Here is an 11343-nt window from a genome sequence, read left to right as displayed (position 1 = left end):
CATTAGGCCTATTTTAGGGCCCCCTAAATAATTTTATGTTCATTTATTAATTTTTATTTTTTTTTTACAAAAAAGTGCAGACAAATTCAATATAATGTGGCCAGACTATGAGTTTAAATAAATAAACCAGTTATTATTAACTTAAATGTGATCATAAATCTTAGTTTCCCTTCACTTCATAGTGGAAGCGGTAGAGAGTCAGAGTCAGTGCGTCGTTATCCAGTCCATTCCACTTGTTCATATAGCGCACGCCCACATCACTGAAATCCAGTCCACGTTTTCCCTGCAACCTAGGTTGCACTCGGTACCTGGGTACCTGCAGTGTGTTTACCGGGAGCGGAGCACACAGAACCGACTAGAGCAGCATTAGGAGAAGAACGTGAACAAGAATGGATATAGAAATTTTTTCAAGGGAGTAAGTATTCATCACTGCTGATAGTAACAATAAGTTAGCTGCAGCCCCCCAGCTAACAGCAGAAAGTCCCACGTAATTGCCAAATGCTCCCTGTTTGACAAATAAAAACCTGGCTTGCACACTCTGTAGCTGAGAGCCCCCTGTACAGGAGGCAGCGTGAGATGCTGCTGTATATCTCTGTGCACGTCTTACCTTTGTTGTTTTGCGGTCAAAAGTTACATTTCAGCTCAAAAAGTCTACTCTGCTACAGTAGCTAGCTAGTTAGTCCGAAATGCAATGTTAAGGTCCTGGTTGTTTATAGAGTTAGGTGTGCACTCTTCATATTATCTTTGGGGTGACTTCCTTCTGGAGCATCAGCTCCAGCATCAGATGCACACCGTGAAACAGCTCATTCACGTATGATTATGTGGATAATAATAATAATAATAATAATGACAATAATAATGATGATGATAATACGGTAATAATAATAATAATAATAATAATAATAATAATAATAATACACTAATAATAATCACTCCACCACCCCTATTGACCTGTAGGAGTCAGGGCAGAGGAGCAGAGAGAGTGAGAGGGGAGAAACCTCTACTGGAAAGGTGAGTCTAAAGGATTTCACAGGATAGAGTCATTTGTGATGCAGACAGTCTTGGAATTTTATGGAACTCGATATGAATATGAAATATGAAACATTTCAGTCCAAGTGCACCATATAAGACTTATTTAACTTGAGCTTTTATTTAGGAGAGTAATGATTGGAAAGTGGAGATAGCCAAGAGAGAGATGTATATGCTGTAAACATACAGTGGCCTAAAACATTTACACAGTAAAGTATCTCTGTTAAATCTGTCCAAAACGTGCGATTTCTCAGTTTTTGTTAGCTGTTTGTGAAATTAAACGTTCGCTCACATTCTGTGCATCTCCTGGGGGCTAAGCCCCCCCTGTCCTTAAAACCTAGTGACGCCCCTGCATTTTGCTATAACTTATGGGCACAGTTGGACAATTGTTGATTACCAACGTTCTTACAAGCACTGTACTTTGTACTTTTCTAAATTAAAACTGTATTTATGTAAAAAAGAGTCATAAAGTCTGTTGTATACGCAGTAGGTGTATATACAGAGGAAGGGCTCATGTGTCTACTAAACTAATTACATCCTGTTTCTGTGTACAGGAGAGGCAGGGATCCTGGTCGCTCCTCTCACAGCTATGAACCAGTTTCTCGGCTATGCAGGGAACAACATCCTGTCTGAGAAGAAGCTGCTCAGGAATGTTTTTAAAGCTGGTGATGTCTATTTCAACACTGGAGACCTCCTGCTCCATGATTACAGGGACTTTCTTTACTTCCGTGACCGTATAGGAGACACCTTCAGGTACCCCCTATCAAGGGCGTAACCGTTGTATAGATATTGGGGGGGGGGGGGTCCAAATGTGAAATAGACACGTCCCCCCCAGAGTATATGGTGGTTACGCCCATGCATACAAGGAATCACAAAAATGCTGAAATTCCACAAAGAGGGCCGAAGTCCAAAAATTCATAGCAGATGTTTGTTTTCAAAAAGTATTTGAGTACAACTGTGTGTGTGTGTGTGTGTGTGTGTGTGTGTGTGAGAGAGAGAGAGAGAGAGAGAGAGAGAGAGAAATCAAAGCAAAAGAATGGAAGCCTAAAGAATCAAAGCCAAATAGAACCTAGCAGTCTGTATAAGGTCTTCAACATTTCTTCAGTCTGAGTCTTCTTTAACCACTGACCCAGCCGTGAAAACGAGGGATAGAAAACCAAAGAAAAGCTTCAAGAGGAAGACATCTGATACTGACAATATCTGTTCATCGGAGACAGCATTTTTCTGAGACAGATTACACCAGCCAAATGGAGTTCTAGAGCCAGCAGTACAGAGACATGTCTCATCACTTCTTCAAGAGCTGGAAGCGACAAAAGTAAGTATGTCGAAGTATCCTTGAGCAAGATACTGAATCGCAAATTGCTCCTGATGAGCAATTTGCGATTCTTCCGGCATCAGTGTATGAATGTGTGTGTGTGAATGGGTAGATACCATATGTCATCTGTGGTCAGGCATGGGGGGGGCAGTGGATCGCCGTTACCTCCCACAGCAGCACACATATATCTTGCGGACATAGAATGGGGAGAAACCAGGAGCTCCCCATACTTTGTCTTTCTGTGTGGAGGTAACATGTCCCCCCCATGCCTCTGCCAAGGGGCGGCTGTAGCTCAGGAGGTAGCACGGGTCGTCTAGTGATCAGAAGGTCACTAGACGTTGTGATTCCCGGCTCCCCCCAGCTACATGTCGAAGTATCCTTGAGCAAGATACTGAATCCCAAATTGCTCCTGATGAGCAGTTGGCGCCTTGCATGGCAGCCTCCGGCATCAGTGTATGAATGTGTGTGTGAATGTCATCTGTGGTCAGACATGGGGGGGGCAGTGGATCGCCGTTACCTCCCACAGCAGCACACATATATCTTGCGGACATAGAATGGGGAGAAACCAGGAGCTCCCCATACTTTGTCTTTCTGTGTGGAGGTAACATGTCCCCCCCATGCCTCTGCCAAGGGGCGGCTGTAGCTCAGGAGGTAGCGCGGGTCGTCTAGTGATCAGAAGGTCACTAGACGTTGTGATTCCCGGCTCCCCCCAGCTACATGTCGAAGTATCCTTGAGCAAGATACTGAATCCCAAATTGCTCCTGATGAGCAGTTGGCGCCTTGCATGGCAGCCTCCGGCATCAGTGTATGAATGTGTGTGTGAATGTCATCTGTGGTCAGACATGGGGGGGGCAGTGGATCGCCGTTACCTCCCACAGCAGCACACATATATCTTGCGGACATAGAATGGGGAGAAACCAGGAGCTCCCCATACTTTGTCTTTCTGTGTGGAGGTAACATGTCCCCCCCATGCCTCTGCCAAGGGGCGGCTGTAGCTCAGGAGGTAGCGCGGGTCGTCTAGTGATCAGAAGGTCACTAGACGTTGTGATTCCCGGCTCCCCCCAGCTACATGTCGAAGTATCCTTGAGCAAGATACTGAATCCCAAATTGCTCCTGATGAGCAGTTGGCGCCTTGCATGGCAGCCTCCGGCATCAGTGTATGAATGTGTGTGTGAATGTCATCTGTGGTCAGACATGGGGGGGCCAGTGGATCGCCGTTACCTCCCACAGCAGCACACATATATCTTGCGGACATAGAATGGGGAGAAACCAGGAGCTCCCCATACTTTGTCTTTCTGTGTGGAGGTAACATGTCCCCCCCATGCCTCTGTCAAGGGGCAGCTGTAGCTCAGGAGGTAGCGCGGGTCGTCTAGTGATCAGAAGGTCACTAGACGTTGTGATTCCCGGCTCCCCCCAGCTACATGTCGAAGTATCCTTGAGCAAGATACTGAATCCCAAATTGCTCCTGATGAGCAGTTGGCGCCTTGCATGGCAGCCTCCGGCATCAGTGTATGAATGTGTGTGTGTGAATGGGTAGATACCATATGTCATCTGTGGTCAGGCATGGGGGGGCAGTGGATCGCCGTTACCTCCCACAGCAGCACACAAATATCTTGCGGACATAGAATGGGGAGAAACCAGGAGCTCCCCATACTTTGTCTTTCTGTGTGGAGGTAACATGTCCCCCCCATGCCTCTGTCAAGGGGCGGCTGTAGCTCAGGAGGTAGCGTGGGTCGTCTAGTGATCAGAAGGTCACTAGACGTTGCAAATCCCGGCTCCCCCCAGCTACATGTTGAAGTATCCTTGAGCAAGATACTGAATCCCAAATTGCTCCTGATGAGCATGAGTGTATGAATGTGTGTGTGAATGGGTTAATGTGGCATGTCAAGCGCTTTGAGCTGCCCGAGAGGACACGAAAAGCGCTATAGAAATGCAGACCATTTACCATCTGTGGGTTTTCCCCGGGTGCTCCGGTTCTCCCACAATTGTCAAAACAATTGTTTACATTTGGATTTAAATAAAAACACAATTAAAAAAATAAAAAATGGAAAAAAAAAAAAAATTCTGCTCAAATAGCTTTATATTGTAGTATGTAGTAATTGTACAGTAATGTATGTAAAATATAGGACATTTCAACATGGTCTGTCTAATAGCCTGATCAAGAGGGACATAACATTCATTCAGTAATGAAAACTAATTGACAAAAACCTCTTAGAGCTATGCTCCTTGAAGCTGTACTTAGGCAGCGCTGTATATTAAACACATTTATCAATATCAGCATGCTAACACGCTCAGAAGGAGAAGGCTAATATGTCAATGCAAAGTTAAGTTTATCATGTTCAATGGCGTACTCTAATAATAATAATGATAATAATAATAAACTTTATTTATATAGCACCTTTAAAAGAGAGTTTTCAAAGTGTTTTGACAGTAAAGCTCAAGCAGGAAGACAATATTACAGAATAAACACTCATCAGTCTATATATATCTATACCATAACACTATGCTTGATCAGAGGTCAGAGCTGTTTGGCTGATCGCAGTGGCGTCCCTAGGCTAAAACATTCGGGGCTAAAGCCCCAGATGTTTTTTAATTAGCCCCAAATATTAATTTTCAAAAAAAACCCAAAATAAATTATTATTATTTTTTTTTTAAGATCACATCCTCAAACTACGGTTATCTTATGTTGATGTTTCGATAAAACAGTGGTTTTGGACAGGTTTGAGTAACAATTCATTATAATTTTTTTTTAAAAGCCACTACTTTGGCTTTGGCACACAAGTGGTTAACACCTCCAGGTCGCACGTGACGTCATTCACCCAAAACAGCGGCGTCAGGCAGCAGGCGCACTTGATAACAGGCAGGCTTGACAACAGCAAGCTGTTCAGCTGTCTTTGGGATGTCACAAAAAAAGATTTCCATGTTTTTCGCCCCAAAGGTGGTCAGCAATCAAAGAGGTAATGGGAATAGAAATTATGTAAAAATGTATAATTTCGAGAAGAGTGTTGCAGCTGGAACTACTAGAGGGAAGTAGCTAACGTTAGCTAGCTAGCAGCTGGTTGATATTACATGGGAAAAAAACGATCTGTTATTATTAGCATCTGTCTGTAAATGCAATTGTAGTGTGTGAGAATTGTGTACCTAAAAATAATTAAGCTTGGGCTTCTTCTAGAGGGGAAAGTAGCTAAAGTTAATGTTAGGCTATAACGTCGAACCATCTTGTTTATTTTCTTTTTCATGCATGATAGCAGCTAGCTAGCAGACAGGGATCCTGCACAGCCTGCCTCTTTTACTGTAGCTGCTAATGTGTTAAATGGAAAAACAATGTGTTGTTACCTAGCTAGCTAATGTCAGTACATGGGTGCAAACTAAATTTAAAATGGGTCATTCATTTGATGATCTGTGGTTATGGGACTGCATCGTTTTCACCTCTTTCACCGGTGATATGACAGGTTTGCAGTGCACCCCTGTACTTAACCAAGCATTCATCTCTGAATGCAAGTGCAGTGTGAATTGTGTGTTCTTAAAATAATTTAATACACTTTTTCTCAGATGATGATAATAAAGATGGCACTGCTGCTGCTGCTTCTGCTGGTACTGCTGCTGCCATCAGACAGACAAGCACAAGGGATGTTGGAAGAGGTAGTTAGCTTGTTTCTTAAAATCACTGTGTGATTATTCAAGGTGTCTCTCCACCACTAGGTCGTAGCATTAGGACAGGTTAACATGTTGTTCCCCAAAGCTGGTTGGGTTTAAATGAAGCTGGACAGATAGGCAAAATAGAGGAATAGTTGGGCGATTATACAGGAAAATAAAATATTTCAGATCAATCAATCAATCAAACTTTATTTCTATAGCACATTTCATACAAATCAATGTAACACAATGTGCTTTATACATAGCGACAACATGAATACAAGACAAGTGCAGAAAGTCTGTGCAATTATACAAAGAACCAGCGCATGCAGCTTTTACAAATCTTACAATATACAGAACAGACACATGCATGCACACGCACAGACACACACATACACATACACACACACACACACACACACACACACACGCACACACAGAAACTTAGTCATAAACTTTAGAAAAAAGGAAGGTTTTTAACCTGCTTTTAAAAATGCTCAGTGTAGGAGCGTCTCTCAGGTCCTCAGGCAGGGTGTTCCATTTACTTGGGGCATAGATACAGAAGGCAGCCTCCCCTGCTCTAGAGTTAGTACGAGGGATGGTTAAAAGACCGCTGCCGGTGGTCCTGAGAGTTCTTGCTGGTTCATATCTGATGAGCATGTCTTTTATATACTGAGGTGTGAGGCCATTTAGAGCTTTATATACAAGTAGCAGAATCTTAAAATCAATTCTAGTTTTGACGGGGAGCCAATGTAGGGATCTAAGAACAGGTGTAATGTGTTCGAACTTTTTTGTTCCAGTGAGAACGCGTGCAGCTGCATTTTGAATTAACTGTAATCGCTGTACAGCTGATTTTGGGAGGCCAGTAAATAGACCATTACAGTAGTCTAGTCTACTTGTTATGAATGCATGAATTAATTTTTCAGAGTCTGCTTTTGACAGGAAGCCTCTTAATTTTGAAATATTTTTTAAATGATGAAAAGCGGATTTTGTGATGTGATTGATATGGCTCTTAAAGTTTAGATCACTGTCTATGATTACACCCAGATTTCTGGCTTCACTTTTGCTCTCCAGGGACAGAGAACTGAGATGAGCTGCAATTCTCTGTCTCTGAGCCTTTGCACCAAAGATGAGTAGTTCTGTTTTATCTTTGTTCAGTTGTAAAAAGTTCTGTGACATCCACAGGTTGATGTCCTCAATACACTGAGTTAGGGAGTGAATGGGATGTAGGTCATCCGGAGATATAGATAAGTACAGTTGTGAATCATCTGCATAATTATGGTAATTTATGTTGTGTTTCTTTATAAAATGTGCGAGTGGGAGCATGTAAAGATTAAATAATAATGGTCCAAGAATCGAGCCTTGGGGTACTCCACACATAACACCTACTTTGTCTGAGACAAAGTCTCCAATGGACACGAAGGACTGCCTGTCCTGTAAGTAAGTTCTGAACCAGTTTAGAACAGGGCCAGATAGGCCAACCCATTGTTCTAGTCTCTCTAATAAGATATCATGGTCAACAGTGTCAAAGGCAGCACTGAGATCCAGGAGCACAAGGACAGATAGTTTATTAGAATCTGTGTTTATATGCAGATCATTCACAACTTTGATAAGTGCTGTTTCTGTGCTATGGTGAGGTCGAAAACCAGATTGATAAAAGTCTAGTAGGCTGTTTGATGTTAGATAGTTGTTAAGCTGGAAGTAAACTGCTTTTTCAAGTATTTTGCTGAGGAATGGTAAGTTGGAGATGGGCCTATAGTTAGCAATAACTGTTGCATCAAGATTGCTCTTTTTCAGAAGTGGTGTAATAACAGCTATTTTAAGTGCTGCAGGAAATATACCTGATTGAAGAGAGCAGTTAACAATGTTTAATACTTCATGTGCTAAGCAGCTAAAAACAGTTTTAAAGAATTTGGTAGGGAGAGGGTCCAAGCAGCAGGTGGAGGACCTGAGCTGCCCAACGATATCGTCTAGTTTTTTTTGGTCTAACAGGACAAAGTGGGACATGGTAGCAGTCATATTCCTGGAGAACTGGAGGGTAGGTTCATTTCTGGATGTTGATGCACTAATGTTCTGTCTGATAGCTATAATTTTATCGTTGAAAAATGTGGCGAATTCTTCACATTTTTCAGTGGACAGCATTTCTGATGGGGTTGTAGATGGTGGATTAATAAGTCGGTCAACAGTGGAGAAGAGCACTTTACTATTGTTGATATTTTCATTAATGGTTTTAGAGAAGAAGGACTGTCTGGCCTGTTTAATTTCTTTGTTGTAATGATTGAGTCTATCCTTGTAGCTTTCATGGTGAACCTGAAGTTTGGTCTTTCTCCACTTTCGTTCTGCCTGGCGACACTCTCTCTTAAGCTGCCTAACAACCACTCCATTTCTCCAGGGGGCTTTTTGTTTTTCTCTGTTTTTAGTTTTAACAGGTGCAATGTTATCAATGATATTTTGTGTTTTTGAGTTGAAGTTGTTCACAGGATCCTCAGTTGATGAGGCCATGAACAACGATAACTCATTCACAGTTTTCTTGAAGGTTTCAATGGTGTTGTTGTTAATGATACGTTTTTTGATTGTTCGGGTACCCTTCTGTTGTACAGGAAAAACAGACACATCAAAGAATATGCAACAGTGATCTGAAATAGCAACATCCATGATACAGGGTACGGTCATGTTAAGTCGTTTTGATATGACTAAGTCCAGAGTATGGCCCTTATTGTGGGTGGGCCCTGAGACATGCTGAGTGAAGTCAAACGCCTCCAATAAGCTAATGAAGTTTTGAGCATCTGGGTCTGTTTTATTATCAACATGGATATTAAAATCACCTGATATAATTATACTATCATAGTCGGTGGAGACCTTGGACAGTAGCTCAGAGAATTCATCAAGAAAGCCATATTTAGATTTTGGTGGCCGATAGACCGTGATGATTAAAATTGGAGCATTGCAATTTATAGATATAGCAAGGTGCTCAAAAGACGTAAATTCCCCGAGGGGGATTTCCTTGCAGCTATAGAAATCAGGGAAGAGAGCAGCTATCCCACCGCCTCTTTTATCAGGTCTGGTGGTTTGGAGGAATTTAATGTAGCCCTCCCAACCAACTCTATTTTATTACAGCATTGTCATGGTAAAACCCCTTATACCTGATGACACCTCGAGCCTAGGAACTGAATTGGAGGGAGTCCACGAAAATATCAACCTTTTAATGTGTTTACTTAAACTAGAGCGTATGACTCTGCCTAGGGTGCAGAGAGGCCTGGTTAGCTTATTTTATAGCTACATTGTTATTGTGAACTTTAACACTCCCATGCATGTACCTTTAACACACTATAGCCCTAATAACACCACATTCAAATAAACATTTGTGACTGCAAATACACGTTGCAACAGGAAGAAGTGTTTATTACACAGAAAGAAAACATAGGCAATCGCCCTTTACTTTTGACCTGGTGACCTTTGAGTTCAGAAAATAAAATAAAAAATAAATAAATACCCGGGTTTTGTAAGTCAGTTATGGTACCATATCGTTGGCGCGCATGTCGAGTTGGAGCTCATGTATCCTTGTGAAAGTGTTTCTCAGTACTCACGGATAACCACAGTTTCCTCAAACCCTCGCTCAGAGGAGTGAGGTGACAGGAGATGAAGAAAACTAGTCCTGCTGACACGTCCTCGTGCAGCAGCAGTCTCTCTGGCGACAGCGTGGATCCTGAGCACCCTCTACAGCCGCAGCAGATCAGCGGCAGGCAGGCATGTAGGTCGGAGATACACTGAGCATAATTCAAAACACTAATAAACTCACTGTTCGTTCTCATACATTTCCATATTGTTACCAGCTCAAATAGTGCTCATACTCACTCAGGAAACTCGGCGCAAAATATTTCTCCCTCACACACACGCGGTCTCCTTCCAGCTAGCAGAGACGAGGCTAACTCTAGCTCTATACACAACGATAATGGCGTCTCGGACACTCAGTACAATTCCCGGCTGAAACAGCTCTGAACTCGGCTTACTTCCACATTTGGTACCGGTAACACACAAACTGACCTTCCGGTTTAAGGTTTTAGTAACAACAGTAACTTTATAGGGTCTCAAATAGCTTACAACTACTTTTCCATGGTGTTGTCACTCTTTTCCTCGTCTCTCCCCGTTACTAGCCCGAGCCTCGTCTCCTCTCTTTTTTTTAAGTCTCACCCCCTTCCGAATCCGGTAGGTAGTTGACACTCATCTCTGACAGGCACGGATTGGCTAATAACAGATTGATACCTGGTTACTCAAATAAACAAAAGAAACGTCATGAGACATTCACAAACCATGAAAAACATGGGACATTTAGTACCTTCCCCAAATGAAGTGCACTTATTAATTTCTCTGTATTACTTCAAGGTTATTTCACCATAGAACTAATTTAACAGGCAATATTGCAAAATATACTGAATATTTGTAAACCCAAACACATGAAATAACATATCATTTATAGCAGGGCGCTACACTCTCCCCCCACCAAAAAATGGTCATGACCTCATGACATGTATAACATAAACCACATAATTTTGTTATGAACCGGGTACACAATCCCTTTAACCTATCCACTTATAAAAAGTGCTTTTGTATCTCTTAAAAGGAGATATAAATAAACCAACTTCCTTGTCATCTACCTTAACTAGGGAAGCAGTATGGGTACTAACTACTACAGACTTTGGGCTTCCTAGAAAGTCATAGGTTAGTCTGGTGGGGACCCTCTTCAGTCTCTGAGGTCGTCTTGTCTCGTCTGAGCTCGCTGTTATGTCTTGTCTCACAACAGTGTCATCTCTCATTTGTGTCTCAGTTGGTTTGTCTAATGTCTGTGTCTCAGTGTCTCTTTCAGCTTCAGCAGTCCTTTCGGCAGTCTTATCTTGAACTGAGGGTTCATCTTCCCCAGCTGCTGCAGGTTCCTCAGCTGTAGCCTCTTGCATCTCTGAGTTACTTGTATGGATAGCTAGATCCACGTCCAGACTGAAAGGTTCTGATTGATCAACTTTCTGAGATTCTGGTTCCTTTGACTCTCGTGCTGAATGATAATCATACCATACATCCATTTCATCATCTTCTGAGTCAGATGCATACTCAATCTTTTCATCATGCTCAGGTGTAGGTAAGTCAGAAAGGTTACAGTTTTCATTTCTCCTTGCTTTGAGCCGTTTGCTGGCTCTCCTTTTAGGTTTGAGTGTATCTCTGTTCTTTTCGAGCCTCAGCTGTACTTCCTGTCCAATAGGCAGAATGTGATTTCGATGCAATACTTTATCAGAGCCCTGTCCATCCTCTGGCTTCAACTCGAAGACAGGTAAACCAGGAAGTTGACTCTCCCACGACATATGGGGTAGCTT

At 42.3% G+C, this 11343-nt stretch overlaps 1 protein-coding gene across 1 annotated transcript in view; it reads left to right on the top strand.

The window, feature by feature from the left end:
* Nucleotides 1–1235: 1235 nt before the first annotated feature.
* Nucleotides 1236–11343, top strand: part of LOC311258186 (uncharacterized protein) — a 24891-nt gene continuing 14783 nt past the window's right edge. Inside the window, exon 1 of the mRNA XM_084354314.1 lies at nucleotides 1236–2344. The gene's annotated coding sequence lies outside the window, so the exon portion shown is untranslated. The remainder of the gene's footprint in view (nucleotides 2345–11343) is intronic.

Source organism: Pagrus pagrus (assembly GCF_965226575.1).
Source record: "Pagrus pagrus genome assembly, chromosome: 6".
In the NCBI taxonomy this organism is placed as follows: Eukaryota; Metazoa; Chordata; class Actinopteri; order Spariformes; family Sparidae; genus Pagrus; species Pagrus pagrus.
The sequence above is the reverse complement of the archived record's forward strand: the minus strand, read 5'-3'. Positions and strand labels throughout refer to the sequence as shown.